Source organism: Sorex araneus, chromosome 2 (assembly GCF_027595985.1).
Source record: "Sorex araneus isolate mSorAra2 chromosome 2, mSorAra2.pri, whole genome shotgun sequence".
NCBI classification, from domain to species: Eukaryota; Metazoa; Chordata; class Mammalia; order Eulipotyphla; family Soricidae; genus Sorex; species Sorex araneus.
In genome coordinates, this window is record NC_073303.1 from 127,204,741 (window position 1) to 127,225,478 (window position 20,738).

A 20,738-nucleotide genomic window follows, 5' to 3' on the forward strand; every position below is an offset into this window, starting at 1 on the left:
ACGACCCCCGCGGGGAGTCGTCACGTGGTTCGTTTGGCGTGACGTCACCGCGGGCTCCAACAAGGCGCCGCCAGCCCATTGTCCAGCGACTTAATCCTTACTGTGTGTAGCCGCGGCTGGGTGGGCGGTGGCCGCCGGGGTGGGGAGGAACGCGGGGCTTTCCGGCTCCTGTTTGCTGGATTGTGCAACGTTAGCTCGGGGTTGGGTTTCTTCCGAGGTCCCCGCGCTTGTGGGTTTCTCCCTGCTGGCTCACGTGTAGGTGCAGCGCGTGGGCGATGGGTGTCCTGCAAGGGGGAGGAGGGGAGAGCCTGCAGGGTGCTTCCCTTCCGCTGCGGCGCTTTTAAACGACCGCCCCATCGGTCAAGGGCAGTTTGTCTGGAGTCCCTGGGACCAGACTGCAGCAGTAATATTTCCCCAGAAAAAGGGGATGTGTGCCAAGGACAAAGGCTCTAAAGAAACCATCCTCACGCTGACGATCGCCACAGAGTGTCCTCCAGACACCACCACATTGAGTCCAAAAGAAACGGACGCTTGAAGGACTCCCGTTGGCCTCATTTCCTGCGAGCTTGGAGTTTAGGTCGTTCTCTAATCGCTGCTGACGCAAAGCCTTCCTGACAGGTGAGATTAGTGGCCTTGCTTCAAGTTTCACTGCAGACCCAAAGCGAGCGAGAGGTTTGCATTTACGTTTCTGAGTTTCAATTCAGGCCATACAAAGTGCGGACTGGGGGCTGCAGAGAGCACTGCGGGGAAGGCTGTGCCTTTCACGCAGACGACCCCGGTTCAATCCCCAGCACGCTGTATGGCCCCCTGAGCACCGCCAGTAGTGATGGTCCCTGAGTGCAGAGCTAGGAGTAAGCCCAGAGCACTGCTGGGTGGGCTCCAAAAAAGCTTAAGAAAATCCACTGGGGAACAAGAACAATTTGGGAAGGGCTGGAGATATAGAAGGGCTGGTCCGGCACTTGCCTTGCACACAGTTGACCCACTTTAGATCTCTGGTGGCTCATATGGCCCCTGAGCAGGAATGATCTCTGAACACAGACCCTTGAGCACTGCCAGGGGTGCCTCCCAACCACCCAAAAAGAGAACTATGAGTCTGCAAAGATTTTTCTTTTCTTTGTTTTTTCCTTTTTTTGTTCTTGGGTCACTAACAGTCTCATTCTCCTGACCCTGAAAGAGCCTCCAATCATTGGGGAAAACGAGTAAGGAGGGGCTGCTGAAATATCAGGGCTGGGACGAATGGAGAAATTTCTGGTGACAGCTCGAGTAAATCGATGAACAAGGGGATGACAGTGATACAGTGACAGTGTTTTTGGGTCATACCTGGCGATGCTCAGGGCATTCTCCAGGCTCTGCACTCAGGAATCACTCCTGGCCGTGCTCAGGAGACAATGTGGGATGCCAGCAGTCGAGCCCAGGTCAGCGGCATGCAAGGCAGAAACCCTACCTGCTGTACTATTGCTTGGCCCCAGCAAAGCTTTTCTTATAGAAAAAAAAAAAAACACCTTTGAATTCATTGTTTGGGGGTTTGGGGGTTGGATTTATTTTGGCTTTTTGGGTCACACCCAGTGATGCTCAGGGGTTAGTCCTAACTGCACTCAGGAATTACTCCTGGCAGTGCTCAGGGGCCCATTGAACCGAAGTCCACAGGCAAACAAACATCCTACTGGCTATACTTTTGTACTTTTGCTCAGGCCCCCTAATCATCTGAATTTTGAAGCTTTACAATAACCCACATTCAATTTACAGTTCTATCCTCCAGTAGAAATTATTCTAGTAAATAAGTGACTATTAACCATGGAGCATTCTTTTAACATTTTGTGAATGTTAAACTTCCTTTTAAGAAGATTAGCTTTTTGCTCACAGCTAGAATATTCCTACCTCAAACAAACGTAGTCTTTGATGAGCCAGGATATGAAATTTTCCACAGATCTACTTAAATAATTTTGCTTCTTCCTACCTTCCTACAAATGTAAATTCCTCCTCTGTTGAAACCATCCTGTTTTGTCAAAAATTACAAAGCCCTGAAATAATGCACTTCCATAAGGAAGAAGCTGTGTACACTCTGCTTTCTTGGGGCCACCCTGCAAACTACAATAACTGAAATTCTTTCTTTTATCCAAAGTGGTGAAAATAAAAACAAAAAAAAACAATCTTGTATACAGGGTCAGGGCAATAGTACAGCCGATAGCTCCTACTTCTTGCACGTGGCCTGCCCGGTTCAATCCCTGACATCTCATGTCACCAGGACTGATCCCTGAGAGTAACCCCTGATCATCACAGGGTGTGGCCCAAAAAAGAGAAGGAGGGGCTGGAACAATAGCACAGCCGGTAGGACATTTGCCTTGCTGGAGGCCGACCTGGGTTTGATTCCCAACATCCCATATGGTCCCCTGAGCACCCGCCAAGAGTAACCCCTGAGCATTGCTGGGTGTGGCCCAAAAAGAAAAAAGAAGAGAGAAGAAAAGAGGAAAGAAAGAAGGGAGGGAAGGAGGAAAAAGCAGGACTGTTTAGGTTTACCAAGCTGTAAAGCTGCCTCCTTGTCACTGTAGCTTCCGGAGTCATCCCCAGAGATGGAGCAGTGGACATTTGATCAGAAACTACAAGGACCAGGTCACAGTGATAGCGCAGCGCACAGGGGGCTTGCATGGCAGTTGACCCAGGTTCAATTCCTGGCACCACATACGGTCTCCTGAGCATTAGCAGTGATTCTTTTTTTTTGGGGGGGGTCACACCCGGCGATGCTCAGGGGTTACTCCTGGCTCATGCATTCAGGAATTACTCCTGGCGGTGCTCAGGGGACCATATGGGATGCTGGGAATTGAACCCGGGTCGGCTGCGTGCAAGGCAAATGCCCTACCCGCTGTGCTATCACTCCAGCCCCAGTGATTCTTGAACTGAGAGCCAATAGTCAGCCCTGAGCACCTCCAGGTGTGACCAAAGAATGAAAAAAAGAAAGTGGGGGGCTGGAGTGATAGCACAGCGGTAGGGCGTCTGCCTTGCATGCGGCTGACCCGGGTTCGATTCTCAGCATCCGATATAGTTCCCCGAGCACTGCCAGGAATAATTCCTGAATGCATGAGCCAGGAGTAAACCCTGTGCATCACCAGTGTGACCCAAAAAGCCAAAAAAAAAAAAAGTGGGAGGACCATATTGTGGGAATCACACATACCAAACTAGTGACCAGAGAGACAGCTCAAAGGACCAGAGCCCATGCTTTGCATGTGTGAGGCCCTGTGTTTGAGCCCCTCTGAGCCCATCCCTCGGGCAGGGACCTGAGGATGGTTTTCTGCCCCATCAAAACATACAGGAGAATTCCAAACATGAACGTTCAGATTTAGTTTTCTGACTCCAATGTTCTCTTTTGTTTGTTTTTTTTTTGCTTTTGGGGTCACAACCGGTGGTGCACAGGGGTTACTCCTGGCTCATACACTCAGGAATTACTCCTGGTGGTGTTCAGGGGACCATATGAGATGTTGGGAATCAAACCCCGGTCAGCCGCGTGCAAGGCAATCGCCCTACCCGCTGTGCTATCACTCCAGCCCCTCCAATGTTCTCTTTCATGTGAGAATTCCTCTCTCCCAGGATCTTCCCTTGACTAACATTGCAGGTGGCTTGGTAAAGTAAGAGTAAGAGAAAAACTCTAGCTTCAAAAAAAAAAAAACACTGTGTCCAGGGATCAGAGTGATAGTACTGTGGGCAGTGCATTTGTCTTGCACGCAGCCGACCTGGGTTCAATCCCTGGCATCCCATATGGTCCCCTGTGCATCGCCAGTAGTAATTCCGGAATGCAGAGCCAGGAGTATACCCTGAGCATGGCTGGGTGTGACCCAAAAATTTTTTTAAAAGAAAACAGCGCTCCCACCTTCCTGCTCAACCCACTTTAACCACCTGGAAATACCTGTCATGGGTCAGGACAGGTCAAGTCAGCGACAGGCACCTACTTACATGCCACGGACACTCACGCACTGCCGGCCCTTACCAGCTGCCAGCGGAGCCTGAACCGTGCATGTTCTGCAGTGCACAGAACTGGTCCTCACCACGAGTTCTCAGGGAGCCACTCAAAGTGGAGCAAGGAATTGGAAAGGAAAGGAAAGTCAGGCCTAATGTTGGCACAGGCCTTCTGGGTCCGCCTTCCCTGGCAGAACAATTTCAGAAGGTAAATGAGTAAGAGGAGTTCAAGAGAGAATGGGCCTTAGGGGGTGGCAAGCAACCTTGAATGGCTTTTGAGAGTCATTTACAAGTCTTTCAAAGGGTCTCAGCCTGGAATTCTCTGCACACTGGAAGTTTAAACCGGTAAGGCGAGGAGGGCCTTACTTGCTGCACTTTGTCTCTGCGCACCCAGGTACCTTGAACCAGCTTTGAAACAAGCGTTAGTGGTCCAAGAAGCAGCGGAAATAAAGAGACTCAAAAGGGGAGCCAGCTGCTAGAAATTCAAACTTCCCACCAGCACCAAAGTTACTTCCTACTTCCAGTCACCACCAGAGTTTCCGGTGATTAAGCAAATGTCCCAACAATTTGGGGGCGGGGATTGCGGGGTGGGGGTTGAGGGTGGATGTTTCTGGGTTTGCTATTCTAGAGCCCCACAGGCCAGATGACTCCAGACAGAGGAGCAAGGACCCTGGCTTGAGAAAGGAGGTTGGGAAAAAGAAACATCACTACAAGCGTGGGCTTTAAGAAACAGCCTTAGCACTCTGTCCTTGGATGCGAAAGAATGTGGGGTCGGACCTCAAAAGAGGACAGTGGGGAGGGGCGATAGTCCAGTGGGGAGGGTGCTGACCTTGCAAGATCCCCAGCACCCCTTGTGATTCCCTGAGTGCACCCCCCCTCAGGAGCACAGGAGAATGCCCTGAGCAGAGGGGGGAGGGGTGTCTCCAAACCACAAAACAAAAAAATGGGGCACGAGTAACTGCATCCCAGGGCACTTGTTTAGGGTTAGATGCAGTCACGGACGGGTGATGCCAGCTGAGTGACAGGTTTTCAGCAAGCGTCCTGCTCTGCTGCTCAGTTTCTGGGTCCCCATCCCGCCAGCCCCCAGCTCCCGGAGAGGTTGGACCAGGGCTCCTACTTCCTCTCCCTGTCCGATGTCTCTTGTTTGCAAATGTTAAATCCTTCCCCAAACATTGGCAATCTTCTGGGGAACAACAAATCCTTCAGAAGCTGCAGGGTGTGTGCGTTGGGGGGGGGAGGCAGGAGCACCCCACACCCTCAGGAGTGTAGAACAAAGATGCAGCCCGCCCCCAGCTCAGCCTTTTGTCTGGCTCTTAATGACTTTCGAAAGAGGAAGCCCGGCTCGGCCTTCAAAAGCTCTTTTCCAAAGAATGTGGAGAGGGGGATGGGCTGAACCCTGAGGGCTCCAGGGCCGCAGGCAAGGCCTTCGGTGGCCCTGCCCTGCCCCCCACCCCGTCAAACACGAAGGAACACGCCTGGGGTGAAGATTTAATGGGCTAATGAAACCGGCTGCTGACAACCCACTTGATCTCCAGCACCCACGAGGAGTAATTCCTGAGCTCAGAGCCAGGAGGAACCCCTGAGCATCTCCAGGTGTGGCCCCCAAACCAAAATAAGAGGGGTGCAGAGTGATACATTTACACAGCGGGTAGGGCATTCCTTTGCCTTGCACCTGACCAACCTGGGTTTGGAACCCGGCACCCCAGGAGTGATCCCTGGGTACAGAGCCAGGTGTCATTCCCAAAAACAAGTGAGGGTTCAAAAGGCTGGACTCACGCTTTGTTAGCAAGAGGCCCTCGTTCCATCCTTGGCACCCCCATGGGTAACCTGGGAGCATTGAGCCCTGCTCCAGAGCACCACTGGCTGTGGCTGGCCTAAGAGAGTAAAGAAGCCCCTTAATGTAGGCAAGTAGATAGGGAAAGGCCCTTGGCAATGAAAATTTAGATCTAACAGTCTCTGGGAAGGAGACTCTTAAGACTTGCAGATTCAAGAAAACAAAAGACCCGGAGGAAACCTTCAGTGGACCCTGAGAATAATGGGTCCCTCCCCAGGAAGTTCCCCAAAGAAGGCCAGCACCACTCCCAACCTCCCTGGTAGCCTTAGCAACGGACTTTTACCTGGGAAGAAGCCCCACGTGGGGGCAGGTTGAAGAAACCCTATAAAAGACACCTTGAACAAAGGAAGGGCGCGCATATGCTGCCTGAGCTCATGTGCTGCTTGCACCCGAGTGGCTGAGCACATGTGTTGCCCGAATCTCCTCTATTGAGATGTGTACTTTCATGCTTTCATACTTTTGTGTGTAAAGCTCGGTTTGAGCGGTTTGGGCCATGTAGCAGCAAAGGATAGGGTTAATGTTTTGCTAACTTGCTTGATTGCTTTCTGTAACTTGCTAAATTGCCTTCTGTAACTTGCTAACTTGCTTGATCACTCTCTGTAAAACAATACCTTGCAGTATGACCTAAGCTACACAAAACAAGGACCTGTTTCAGGAAATGAAACTGCCCAGACGCCTGGTAATGTCCAGGAAAGGCACGGACATATGGCAAAATTTACTCTAGCAAAGCAGAATGTTACTGACGACCCCCGCCTTGATCCCGAAAAATGAGGATGTTGATCTAAGTGACCTGGGAAAAATTAAGATGTTGATCAAAGTAACCTTGGAAAAATGAGAAAAATGAGAATAATGATCAAAGTAATCTTATTTACTAAGGTGTATAAAAAGGACCTGAACTCTCTATACGGGGCTCTCTTTCTCTCTCTAACCCTCCTCTGCGTAGGAGTGAGAAGGAGTGAGAGCGGACAGAGGGCCCCAGCGCACTGGCCTGAATAAATCCCCTTGCTGTTGGCAGAAAGAGCAGTTTCGGTTTTGTTCCTCCGCGCCTCCCCGGGGCAGAGATCTGCTCGACCCTCACAGGTTATGTGTAGGGGCTTCCTCCACCCTTGGAGAAGCCCGTGTTCTCTCTTGAGGGCGTTATTTTCACTATTCTCTCTCCCACTTATCCCTTCCTCCTTCCCTCAGAAACCTCTAAATAAAACCTATTTACTTCACTGCTTGTCTACTCTTGAACTTCTTTTCCGCAAGCGAGACAATAACCCAGTAACTCTGAGTCCTGGGTGGTAGAGGCGGCTGGGGAGAAAGTGACCATCTTTCTCCTCCCCGCTTCACGTAAGTCACCCAGGGGGGCCACCGACATCACCCTGAGTGGGGGAGACAGTTCCTAGGGCCCTCCTGGAGTCTGACCCCGGTGCTGCCTCTCCTCCTGTCCCAGCATCGCCCAGGGTGGGCCTCCGACCCCCAGCCCACTACGCCGGAGAACTGATGGGAGTGTCCCCAAGGCCAGTGAGACCCAGGGAAGAGGACAGCAGCCGTGTGCCATACCTGAGTCCTGGTACTATCTGCTCTGTGAGAGGAGAGGAAGCCTTCTAGGACCATCAGTGGCTCTCCAGACGAACCCCGCCCTTGGACAGCCCATTATTCCTTGGGGGAATGGGCACTTTCTGAAAGGCGTCTGGGGCAGGGGATGAGTTCAGACCTCAGAGGCCATCTCTCGGCTAGAAGGAATCATCTCTTACCTCTCACTGACAAAGAAAAGCAAAACAGGCGAGGAAGTGCTCTAATGTGCTTAGCGGGACAGACTCACCTCCGTCTGTCAGTCTGGGGAAAAAGATGGAGGTGGGGGTCACAGAGCCTCAACCTGTAGGCTAAATTTCACAGAACAAGACAAAAAAAAACCCTTAAGGCCCCTCCCCCAAATCCACAGGGAAGCATATATAAGGGCCACACAGACTGGTCAGCAGGCTCACTGTTTCATAAATCACACTTGCATCCTTTCTCTTTGGCTTGTTTTTGTTTGGGGGCCACACCCAGTCATGCTCAGGGCTGACTCCTGTCTCTGTGCTCAGGGGACCATATGGACATCCAGCACAGGCAAACGCCTACCCGCTGGAGAGGAGAAAGAAGGAGCTGGGAGGTTCTTGACTTGTTGGAAGTGGGGCAGGTGACCAAGGCTGTCAGTCGCCCAGAGCAGGTTGGGGGGAGTTTGTCTGTGGGAGACGGAGCTTCTGAACTGCAGGGCCCTTCCGAAGGGTAAGGCGCTGGCCCTGTGTGTGCCTCATTCAGGCCTCCGCACATGGTTCTCACGCACCATCAAGAGTGATCCCTGAGCACCACGGAGTGTAGCCAGGACACCTCCTCCCCATTCTCCACCCCCCTCCGAAGAAGAAAATCAGGCCCACTTGATGTGAGAAGCTTGAGGTACAAACAAAAGCTGTAGTGCCTTAGCTAGGTCATTTTAAGGGCCAGTGCAAAATGGAAACAAGGGGTCTTTGTTGAAAAAAGGGAAGAATTCCAAGAGGACGTCCAGGACACTGGGGAGAAGCCCCTAGACCACACAGCCGGTTTCTGGGGGCAGTGATAAGGGCCCTTTTCTGCAGAGTCTGGGAAGAAATGACTCATCACTGTGATTCATTCCCGACTCTGGCCGGAAGCCCAGACAGGTCAGGACAGTGAAGGTCAGAACTCGGGCCGATCCCAGCCTTGAGTGGCCGCCCGGTGGAAGTGGACGCCAAGATTGATACACCTCTCCAGCCCCGGGTGGGGTTATTAATTAGCTCCTCACTCAAGCATGAGAGTGTGGGGAGGGGGGCCTGCCGGTGAGGGGGCTCAGGAGCCCACCTTGTGAGAGAGAGTGCCCAATCCACAATCCCTCCAGACCTGGGAGCAGGATGTTGGTTAAAGCTCCTGTTCACAAAAGGAAAAGAAGAGAGAGAGAGAGAGAGCAATAGGGGGGTGGGGGGTGGGGGGGTGGGATGTTGGGGGATGGGGGTGGGGAAACGGGACATTGGTGGTGGGAAATGGACACTGGTGGAGGGGTGCGTGCTGGATCATTGTATGACTGAAACCCAATTATGAACAGCTTTGTAATGGTCTATCTCACAGTACTCAATTAAAAATTATTTTTAGGGCTGGAGCTATAGCACAGCGGGTAAGGCATTTGCCTTGCACGCGGCTGACCCGGGTTCGATTCCCAGCATCCCATATGGTCCCCTGAGCATCGCCAGGGGTGATTCCTGAGTGCAGAGCCAGGAGTAACTCCTGTGCATCGCCAGGTGATACCCAAAAAAGCAATATATATATATATATATATATATATATATATATATATATAAAATCATGAAATATATATTTTAAAAAGTAATGTGGAGTTCATGCCCAATTCAATCAGCTTAATCAATGACTGAATAAAGAACAGCACTCCTACATTAAATTAATTTTTTAAAAAATTAAAAAATAAAGCGTGTGTTCACAGCAAAGCAATCCTTTCTGCATTAATTCTGGTGTCGGGGCCAGAGAGATAGTACAGTGGGTAGGGCATGTTCCTTGCCACTGGCACCCCAAGCCCACCAGGAGTGATCCTTGACCCCAGAGCCAGAAGTAAACCCTGAGCACTGTCTGGTGTCATTCCCAAACAAAAGAAACAACAAAATATATCCAGCACACTGGGAGTCCTGGACATTCTCCCCAGCTCCTGATGACTCTGCCGCTGTCCCCAGGTGTGACCCAGGGGTCTATATGGCAGGCATCTGACCTTTTGAGCTCATCTAGCTGTGTCTGTGTTGCCCTGAAATGAAAAGAAGGCTTTTGTTTTGCCCTCAGGGGCAGAGAGATGAGACTGCAGACAAGAGTCTGATGCATAGTCAAAGAATTAGCAAAAGTGGGCTGGGGGCTGCTGCATTCCAGGCCACAGCAACACTATGGGAGTGGGGGTTTGGCTTGCAACTGACTGACCCAGACCCAGGTTCAATCCCCAGCATCCCATACTGTCCCCTGAGCATTGCCAGGAGGAATTACTGTGTACAGAGCCAGAAGTAACCCCTGAGCATTGCCCCAACCCCCATCCCCACCCCCAAAAAAGAAGTCTCCTCCTGATACTTGTGAACTTCCTTGTACTCACAAATAAATGTTAATATCTGGAAACTCCATAAAAAAATGCCCTCGTGGCCTGGAGCGATAGGACAGCAGATAAGGCGTTTGCCTTGCACATGGCCAACCTGGGTTTGATCCCAGCATCCCATATGGTCCCCCAAGCACTTCCAGAAGTAATTCCTGAGTGCAGAACCAGGACTAACCCCTGAGTGTTGCAAGCATTGCAAAGTATGACCCAGAAAGCCAAAAACAAAAGCAAAAACAAAAAACAGGGCTGGAGTGATAGCACAGTGGGTAGGGTGTTTGCCTTGCACATGGATGATACGGGTTCGATTCCCAGCATCCCATATGGTCCCCTGAGCACCGCCAGGAGTAATTCCTGAGTGCATGAACCAGTAATAACTCCTGTGCATCGCCAGGTGTGACCCAAAAAGCAAAACAAATAAACAATAAACGCCCACCCTGTGCTGAGGAGACATGTGGTAACCACACACCCCCCTTCACTAACATGTGAGGGATGAGTGTGAATCATGATGAGTTTGCACTAATACACAAATAAAAAGGGCTCTCAAGGGACCTGACTTAGTGTAAAGGACCAGGGATTTATCTTTATCTAACTTAGACCCCTGGGCTGGACAGCCAGTATGAGTAAAACCTGTTCATAAGGCTATCTCTGTGAGCGTGATAAGGCTATCTCTGTGAGCGTGATGAAGCTAGCCTCCATCACAGATGTGGCCAAGTACCAAAAACCAGAGAAAAAGGAATAGGAACCAGAGGGAGTACAGGCTTAAGGCACTTGCCTGGCATCCTTTTGACCCTGGCTAGAATCCCCAGTTCCACATATGATCTCGAGTTCTGCCAGGAGTAGGACCTGAGCACAGCCAGGTGTGGTCCCCAAACAGACACAAAGCGAAAAATAAAATAAAATAACAGGCCAAAGAGATGGTTCTAGAGGCCAAGCTATATAGCCGAGATCTTGAGCACCACTGGGTATGCCCAACCCCCACCAAAACCACATCTTTTTTTTTTTTTTTTTGCTTTTTGGGTCACACCCGATTATGCACAAGGGGACCCCTGGCTCTGAACTCAGGAATTACCCCCTGGCGGTGCTCAGGGGACCGTATGGGATTCTGGGAATCAAACCCGGGTCGGCCGCGTGCAAGGCAAACGCCCTACCCGCTGTGCTATCACTCCAGCCCCCCTTTTTTTTTTTTGCTAAAACCAAGTCATTTTACAAACAAGACCATTTGACCCCAAACTCAGACAACCTGAAATCTGCCTGCCTTCCCTTCCCTTCCTTCCTTCCTGCCTCCCTCCTTTCTTCCCTTCCTTTCTCCTTCCCTCCTTCCCTCCCTCTCTCCCTCCCTCCCTCCCTTCCTTCCTTCCTTGACTTCCTTTCTTCCTTCTTTTCTTCCCTCCCTCTCTACTCCTTCCTTCCTTCCTCCCTACTCACTCCTTCCTTCCTTCCTTCCTTCCTTCCTTCCTTCCTTCCTTCCTTCCTTCCTTCCTTCTTTGACTTCCTTTCTTCCTTTTCTTCCCTCCCTCTCTACTCCTTCCTTCCTTCCTCCCTACTCCTTCCTTCCTTCCTTCCTTCCTTGACTTCCTTTCTTCCTTTTCTTCCCTCCCTCTCTACTTCCTTCCTTCCTCCCTACTCACTCCTTCCTTCCTTCCTTCCTTCCTTCCTTCCTTCCTTCCTTCCTTCCTTCCTTCCTTCCTTCCTCCTTTCTTCTTTCCTTCATTCCCTCCTTCCTTCCTTGCTTTCCTCCCTCCTCTCTCCCTCTCTCCCTCTCTCCCTCCCTCCCACCCTCCTTCCCTTCCTCCCATTTTTTTAGGGTTTTCGGTGATGCTCAGGAATCACTCCTGACAGGTGTGGGGGACCCTGTGGGGTGCTGGGGATTGAACCCAGGTTTGTGACAGGCAAGGCAAGGGCCCTCCCCGCTGTCCTGTAGTTCAGGCCCAGCTTCTGAAGCTGGTGCGATGGTTGGAAGATGATTCCGAATCCAACAGTTTCCGGGCTCTTGCGTGTGGGGCGTCACCAGCACACGCCAACTGCCAGATGTCTGTGTGTACTCTGTGGCTCTTTGCTTCCTTTTGGTTTGGTTTGTGTTTTGTGCTTGCTCCTGGTGGTGCTTGGGGGACCAAGAGATAAGAGATTATGCAGTGCTAAGAATTCACCTGGCCGGGGGAAGGGGGGCTGGAGCAATAGCACAGCAGGTAGGGTGTTTGCCTTGGACGTGGTTGACCCGGGTTCGATTCCCAGCATCCCATATGGTCCTCTGAGCACTGCCAGGAGAAATTCCTAAGTGTAGAGCCAGGAGTAACCCCTGTGCAATGCTGAGTGTGATCCTAAAAGGAAAAAAAAAAAGAATTCAGCTGGGGTTGGAAGTGTGCAAGGCATGCTCCCTCACCTTTTCTGGGGGGCCACACTCAGTGGTGTTGAGTGTTGGGTCAGCCCAGAGAAAGACCCTTACCGATAAATCCCATTTCAGCCTGATTCTCTTCTTGAGTTGTTTCTTCCTTTCCGTAACCCCGTCCCAGAACAGGGCTTAATCCTGGTTCTATGCTCAGGGATCATTCCTAGCAGTGCTCAGGGGAACGCTATGTGCTCAAAGGCAGGTCGATCGGCTTCCTGCGAGGCAAGAACTTTCACTTCCCTATTATCTCTCTGGCCCCACAAATGGGGCTTTGTCAGATGCCAGCTGGACAGCGTATGCCTGGCGCATGACCACTTGTGGTTATTTGGCCTCTTTTGGTTGGGCTTGACTAGTTTAGGTTTGGGGCCACACTTGGCAATGCCCAGCGGTTACTCCTGCCTCTGTTAAGAAAGTTTGAAGATCGCAGCCCCAGGTGTGTGGGGGTCCCGTCCTGTCCAGCAGGGAGGACCCTTCGTGGGGCTAAGGAGGGGACGCAGCCGAATGAACAGACGCAGAGCCAAAAGGAGGAGGAGAGAGAGAGAGTTTATTCTACTGCGGTTACAATACTTATACCTCTCTGCTGGGAGGAAGTGGTCTAGTATGCGTGCTTGGACCCCCCCATAAGAACAATAGTAAAATGCAGATCAGGCATGGGCGATGGCGAAATGATAAGATCAGCAGTTGCATCCTTGTTACAGGAATCCCAAGCAGCCTCCACTTGACTAAAAGATAAGAGCCAGGCTTGTAAAATGGCTCCCTACACAGGTGGGTGGGAGAGAAGGGAGTTCACTTACAGGAGCGGCTCTCAGTGTTGAATGAAGGGTCCACTGTCCACTCTGCTTTCAGGCCATCACAGGCAGTCAGCCAGGCAGCACGTGGGCTCACACAGCGGGACTGCAGCCCGGGACGGGGTGATGAAGAACAGGGGTTCCCGCAGAGCGCGGGGCGACTCCGCTGGCTGTCCAGCCCTGCTGGTTTGGGCTTCTCTGCGCCCAGCATAAATCACCACTTATCCTCACCGCCTGTCCCCCCTCTCCCGCTGCCTTCTCATTTCAGCCAGCTCGCCCCCCAGCTCTGCAACTCAGAGTGGGGCTCCACTCTTGCTGGGGCCATCTGGGCTGCCGGGGGTCCACACAAGGCCAGTGCTCTTCCTGCTGGACCACCGCTCGGCCCCTCCCACAACTCAGGCTTTTTTTTTTCTTTTCTTTTTGGGTCACACCCAGCCATGCTCAAGGGTTCCTCCTGGCTCTGCACTCAGGAATCACTCCTGGAGGTGCTTGGGGACTGAAGCCAGTGCTGGGGGATGCCGGAGATTGAACCCTGGTCAGCCGTGTGCAAGGCAAACGCTCTACCCACTGTATGATCGCTCCAGCCCACCACCTTTGTGTGGTGACCAACTGAAGGTTTTCTTTTTCCTGGTGCTTCCTGTAAGCCCCTCTGCTCTTCCTCCGGCCCCTTATGTGACTTCCCATTTGTGTATTTTTGGTTCGGGGCTACACCTGAGCGTGCCCGGGGGTAGCCCCAGCTCTCTGTGTTTGGAGCTTCATCTGTGGTACTTGGGATCGAACCCGGCCCTTCCACGTGTGAAGCCTGCGCCCAACCATCAAGCGCTCTGGCCCAGCAGTGTTTCAGGCGTGAAATTTTGAGCCAGGGTGCGCGTCTAAAGGACCAGAGGGCTCCTCGCGTGTCGGAGACCCCGGTTGGGCCCCTGGCACCTGATGCTCCCCGCAGCACTACCATCCTGAGCACTGTAAGGATGGTAAAGGAAACAAGAGGAACAACATTCTGATTCAGGCGACAACCTGGGTGTGCCCAGGAAACATACGTAAATCACACTCGTTGTGAAAGGACCAGGATGGGGGCCCGGGAGATGGTTCAAAGGGCTGGAGAGGGAGCCAGAGGGTGAGCACGGCGGGCAGGGCACCTGGCAGTTTCCTGAGCTCCGCAGAGCCCTGAGCACTGCCAGATGTGGCCCCCAAGCTAAACGAAACAGAAAGGGCTAGAGCAGATGCATAAAGGAAGCCTCCCGTGGGTGCTGACGTGCTGAGGAGCAGGAGATGAGACGGCCAGGTGCGGTCTGAAAACAACTTTCCTTACACTTTCCCATGCTCAGTCTGACCCTGAGTAACTCACAAGGCCCCCAGCCCTGTCAGGAGGGGTGTGTGATTCAGGGGGACAGATAGCGGGCCAGACGTCACTCGGGGTTGGAGACAGGAAGCTTCTGGTTCATGAGGACACCGCCTGGGATCACGACCAAGTTCTGCAGACAAATGCTGGTCACAGTTGCACAATACTGTGGGTGGACTTAATTCTACCAAATTTTATGTTTAGAGTGGTGAAAAGGCTACATTTGCTAGAACATGTGCTTTGCCACATGCATAGGACAGAGTAGGGGAGTGGGTGAGGGGTGGATTGAGAGCAAGCCAGCTAGTCACAGAGTCAAGTCTCCGTTTAACTTTGAAATGGCTTTTTTTGGGGGCCGGAGCGATAGCACAGCGGGTAGGGCGTTTGCCTTGCACGTGGCCGAGCCGGGTTCGATCCCCGGCATCACATATGGTCCCCCAAGCACTGCCAGGAGTAATTGCTGAGTCAGAGCCAGGAGTAACCCCTGAGCATCACTGGGTGTGACCCAAAAAGCAAAAAAAAAAAAAAAAAAAGGCTTTTTTGTTGTTTAATTTTATTTGTTTATTTTGGCTGGAGCGATAGCACAGCAGGGAGGGTGTTTGCCTTGCACAAGGCCAACCTGGGTTCTATTCTCAGTATCCCATATGGTCCCCCGAAACCTTCAGGAATAATTCCTGAGTGCAGAGCCAGGAGTAACCCTTATGCATTGCTGGGTGTGACTAAAAAAGTAAAAAAAAACACAAAACACTTTTTTTTTTGCTTTTTGGGTCACACCTGACAGTGTGTAGGGGGTTACTCCTGGCTCTGCACTCAGGAATTACTCCTGGCAGTGCTCAGGGGACAATATGGGATGCTGGGAATCGAACCCAGGTCAGCCGCATGCAAGGCAAATGCCCTACCCGCTGTGCTATCACTCCAGCCCTGAAAATATATTAATATATTTCTTAAAAAATTGAGTCATCATGAGATACAGTTACAAAAAGTAGTTCATGATTATCCCAGTCTGCCTCTATGGCAGGCATTTTTTTCTGGCAGTCTCTCTCTCTCTCTCTCTCTCTCTCTCTCACTCTTTCTCTCCTTTTGGGCATTATGGTCTGCAACACTGGTACTGAAAGATTATCATGTCAGCACTCAGTTCCTGTCCAAAGTGACAAAACGATCACTCCCACTCTCATAGTGGTCCCTTGTCATAGTGGCTCCTTCTCTGTCCTAACTGCCCTCTCTGCCCCCCACTTGTGGCAAGCTTCCAACAAAATGGGTTTTGTTTGTTTGTTTTATTTTGGGGTCATATCCAGTGATGCTCAGGGCTTATTCCTGGCTCTGTACTCAGGAATTACTCCTGGGGGTGCTCTAGGGACCATATGGGATGCCAGGATTAAAGCCGGATCAGCCACGGGCAAGGCCAGCACCCTCCCCACTGTGCTACTGCTCCAGCCCCTGATCCTGAATTGTTAGGAGGCAGGGTTGACTTGCTTTGATCAGCTAGAAAGGTAGAATTTTGTAATACCTTATCTTGGCAAGCAGGAAGGGCAATTAATCTCCCATTTCCGGTTTATAGAATTCCTCAAGAAGAGGTGATGAGTCTGGCCAGAGAGAATACTCAGCGGCCAGAGGCCTGAGTTTGATCCTGATTCCATGGCGGCTCTCTCCCTCCCCCACCCGCTCACCCCCATTCGTCTCCCCAGCACCACTGGCAGCGACCCCAAATCACAGCGCCCTGTAGACATGGCCCCATGGGTTATAGACAAGAAAGAAAGATGTGAAACCAGGGCCAGCCAGAGATAGTACAGAGGGCGAGGTGTTTGCCTTGCACAAGGCCAACCTGGGTTCAATCCCTGGCACTACATAAGGTCCCCCAAGCACCGTCAGGAGTGATCCCTAAATGCAGAGCCAGGAGTAAGCCCTGAGTACCCCTGGATGAGCCACCAAACCAAAAAGAAACTCTATTTTATTTATTTATTTGCTTTTTTGGGCCACACCCAACAATGCTCAGGGGTTATTCCTGGCTCTATGCTCAGGAATTACTCCTGGCAGTGCTTGGAGGACCATATGGGATGCAGGGATCAAACCTGGGGTTGGCTGTGTCCAAGGCAAATAAATGCCCTACCCACTGTGCTATTGCTCTGGCCCCCCGTTTTATTTTAGTTATTTTACTTTATTTTTTTGGTTTTTGGGTCACACCCAGTGATGCACAGAGGTTACTCCTGGCTCATGCACTCAGGAATTATTCCCAGCAGTGCTTGGGGGACCGTATGGGATGCTGGGAATAGAACCTGGGTCGGTTGCATGCAAGGCAAATGCCCTCCCTGCTGTGCTATTGCTCCAGCCCCTTAGTTACTTTTCTCAAAAAGAAACTCTAAAGTACATTGCTGATGCAATGTACTCTGTGAACCTGTGAACTCTGTGTAACATCTCTGTGAAGAGGTTAAAAAAAAAATCTCCCTAATTATATCCCAACACTAGAATACTTGCTTTGGTGACAGTGTTTAACTTTCTACACATTTCTGAACTGGTTTCCCGCACACAGGAGCAGGGTCAGTAGCCGGATGGTCCAGAGATGGAGTTGGAGTAATGGTTCCGTCTTCTCGAGGATTCATCTCAAGGCTTTTAAGCTTATGAGACTGGTGTTCCTTCTGACTCATACTAGCACTTTAATTTTCCTTCTTCCAGCCATGGTCATAAATTAGTAAGGCCTAGGATGCAATAAAAGATTTCAGTGCTGGCACAAAGAGCTCCTTCCTGGGGCAGGGAAGCTGAAACTGTGAGTGTGAGCAGGTGGGGCCAGGGAGGGCCGCCCCCGAGATGAGCAGTCTCCTCCTGCCCAGGCGAGCATTCGAGAGCACCCAGAGAGCCCGAGCCATAGTACAGCGGCCGGGAGGGAGCTCGCCTTGCAGCCTTGCACGTGGCCAGCCCGATTCCATCCCTGGCACTCCCTACGGTCCCCTGGTCCCCTGAGGAGTGATCCCTGAGTGCAGAGCCAGGAGAAAGCCCTGAGCACGGCTCCAAATCAACAGAGAAAACAGAACAAAGGAGAGACTTAGTTTCATAGAATATCTGATGGGGGGGAGGCGGAGCGATAGCACAGCGGGTAGGGCGTTTGCCTTGCACGCGGCCGACCCGGGTTCGATCCCCGGCATCCCATATGGTCCCCCAAGCATCGCCAGGAGTAATTCCTGAGTGCAAAGCCAGGAGTAACCCCTGAGCATCGCTGGGTGTGACCCAAAAAGCAAAAAAAAAAAAAAAAAAAAAAAAGAATATCTGATGGGGGCAGGGGATTCGCAGCAGAGGATGGTGGCAGAAGATAGACGCAGAAATCCCTAAGCATGTTACTTGCAAGCGGGTCAGCCCCATTCAAGGACACCCCAACTGGGGCTGGGGAGATATTTCAGTGGGGAGGGCATTTGCCTCGCACATGGACGACCCCGGTTTGATCCCCAGTATCACCAGGAGTAATTCTCAGTGCAGATCCAGGGGGAGTAACCCCTGAGTATCACCAGGTATGACCCAAAAGGCCAACAAACAAACAAACAAACAAAACTCCCTGAACACCCCAAGCCCATCTGTGGTCACAAGGGTGGGGATTACGTTGGCCCTGTGTCCCACTGTAGTCCTGTGTGGTGACAAGTTTGCCTTTCTCCTGCCGCTCAGCTGTTTGTTCTCCGTTCTCCGTGGAGGCAGCGAACGTGACTCATTCTGGGGGTTCAGGATCTATTTTCAAGGAAAACATGATGTCGGTGGGCCCCACAGGTGGCATATGTGAAGCAGGGAGGAGAAAGATGGTCCTTTCTCCCTGTTGGCCTGTGGCACCCGGGACCCAGGGTGACAGGGGTCTTGTCTCGCCTCGCAGAAGAGAATTTCAGGAGTAGACAAGCAGTGAAGTGAAACAGATTTTATTTGGAGGTTTTGAAGGAAAGGAGGGAGAGAAAGTGGGAGAGAGTGGAGAGTAACGTAATGTGCTCAAGAGGGAACGCGGGCTTCTCCAAGGGCGGAGAGAGCCTACACACACCCCAGCATTAGACAGGAAAGCATGAAAGTCCACGTCTCTCTCTCTCTCTCTCTCTCTCTCTTTTTTTTTTTTTTTTGCTTTTTGGGTTACACCCAGCAATGCTGAGGGGTTACTCCTGGCTCTGGACCAAGGAATTACCCCTGGCGGTGCTGGGGGGACCATATGGGATGCTGGGAATAGGACCCGGGTCGGCTGTGTGCAAGGCAAACACCCTACCCACTGTGCTATCACTCCAGCCCCAAAAGTCCATATCTCAAGAAGGGAGATGAGGGCGACACATGTGCTTGGGTGCCACAAGTGCTCGGCCATGTGGGCATGAGCAGCACATGGGCTCGGGCAACATATGCACGCCCCTCCTTTGCGCAAGGTGGCTTTTATAGGGTTTCTCCACGCTGCCCTCACGTGGGGCTTTCTAGCCAGATAAGAGTTTGTTATTAGAGCTGTTGCTAAGTGGGTGGAGTTGGGAGTGGTCTTCTTTGACTCCTATTTTTTTTTTTTTGGTCACACCCAGCAATGCACAGGGGTTACTGCTGGCTCTGCACTCAGGAATTACTCCTGGTGGTGCTCAGGGCACCATATGGGATGCTGGGAATGGAACCCCGGTTGGCTGCGTGCAAGGCAAATGCCCTACCTGCTGTGCTATCGCTCCAGCCCAGAAACTCCTTTTCTTGACCTTTGCTCCTGCTGGGTCTTCTCTCTGAGGGGGGTCCAGCCTTCTCCAGTCTGGACTAGCTGAGGGTTAATCAGAATAAAGGAAGGGACTGAGGGTTCCCCAGTAGTCCCCTTCCAGCCTATAGGCAGGGGTCCAGTTTCCTCAGGGTCAGCTGCCGGAGAAGGTCTTACCCCATCTTGCTTTCTGCATCCACCAGGTGGGTCACACTTAGGCCTGGTGACTTTATTACTTCCCAGAAATTTCATTGCCATGATGTGTGGGGGGGGCCCTTCCCTAATCTACCTGCGTACATCAAACTCAAGAGTGGTCAGGCTTGACCAGCAGTGGCCGGGGACTTGTTGGGTACATGTGAGACCCTGGGGATTTGAGCCTGTGACCAGACACGGGGAAGGCAGGAGCGTCAAGCCTCAGCACCATTCCCGCAGGCCCAGGTGAAGGGAGCCGGTGAAGGGCACCGCTGTTCTTCCTCCTCTCTCTCTGGGTACAAGCGCCAGAGGGCTCTGGGGTCCGAGACTCAGCCAACCTCCTTGGGAACTGAACAGGGGCCAGACCTGCCGTGTGGGCTGGAGACATGCTCTGCAGGTTTCACAGAACTGCATGGCCCCCAGCATGAAGCCAGGAATAATGACCCCTAACCCCCCCACCAGTCAGGGGTCAGCGGGCAGGGCGCTTGCCCTTGCATGCAGATGCCCGGCATCCCTTGGTGCTCCCCAGCATGGCCAGGAGAGACTCTTGAGTGCAGAGCCAGGAGTAAGTGCTGGACACCCTGGGTGTGGCCCACAAAGAAACAAACTGTATTTATCTAAAAGCAGAGCCTTTGGAGGGAGTTCAATGCAGAACACTCTGTTTGCACAGGGATTTACATAGGAGATTGGGAGGAAGACAGAAGCTTCCTGGTGTGCTTTGTCTCGGCTGCATTAAATACTCTCTTGATGCATTTATGATTATATATTTTTTTACTTTTTAATTGAATCACTGTGAGATGGCCCCTTACAAGGCTGTTCAGGATTAGGTTTCAGTCATACAGTGTCCCAACACCTGTCCCTCCACCACTGCACATTTCCCAGCACCAGTGTCCCCAGGTTCCTTCACATCACCCCCCACCCTGACCCCCGTGTCTGACTGCCTCTATGGCAGGTGCTTTCCTTCTCTCTTTCTCTCCTTCCCTCTCCCCACCTCCTCTCTCTTTCTCTCCTTTTAGGCATTGTGGTTTGCAATATTGATACTGAAAGGTTAGGTTGATACATTTTTAAACACTGGATACTTAATAGCTCCACAAAGAAATAGTGTTTTTCGGGTCAAGGAAAATTTACTCAAGCTAATCTAGTGAATGGGGGGCCAGACAGATAGTATAGTGGGGAGGGTGTTTACCTTGCTCTCAGCAGACCGGGATTCAATCCTTGACATCACATATGGTCCCCTGAGCCCACCAGGGTTGACTGTTGAGCATAGAACCCGGAGTAACCCCTGAGCACTGCTGGGTGTAGCCCCCCAATTTTTTTTTTTAATAATCGAAACCATGATATTTTAGGTGGGGGCTACACCCAGCAGTGCTCAGGAGTGCTTCTGGCTCGGTGCTCAGGGAAACAGACCCAGCCTCCCACTTGTAGGCGTGTGCTCTAGCCCTTGAGCCATCTCCCCGACCTA

General features: G+C 51.7%; 1 long non-coding RNA gene across 1 annotated transcript; it reads left to right on the forward strand.

The window, feature by feature from the left end:
- Nucleotides 1–53: 53 nt before the first annotated feature.
- LOC129402167 (uncharacterized) lies at nucleotides 54–6,997 on the forward strand. The gene is made up of 2 exons (XR_008628573.1): nucleotides 54–618; nucleotides 4,343–6,997. It is a non-coding gene; the product is annotated as an uncharacterized LOC129402167 (long non-coding RNA).
- The last annotated feature ends 13,741 nt before the right edge of the window (nucleotides 6,998–20,738 follow it).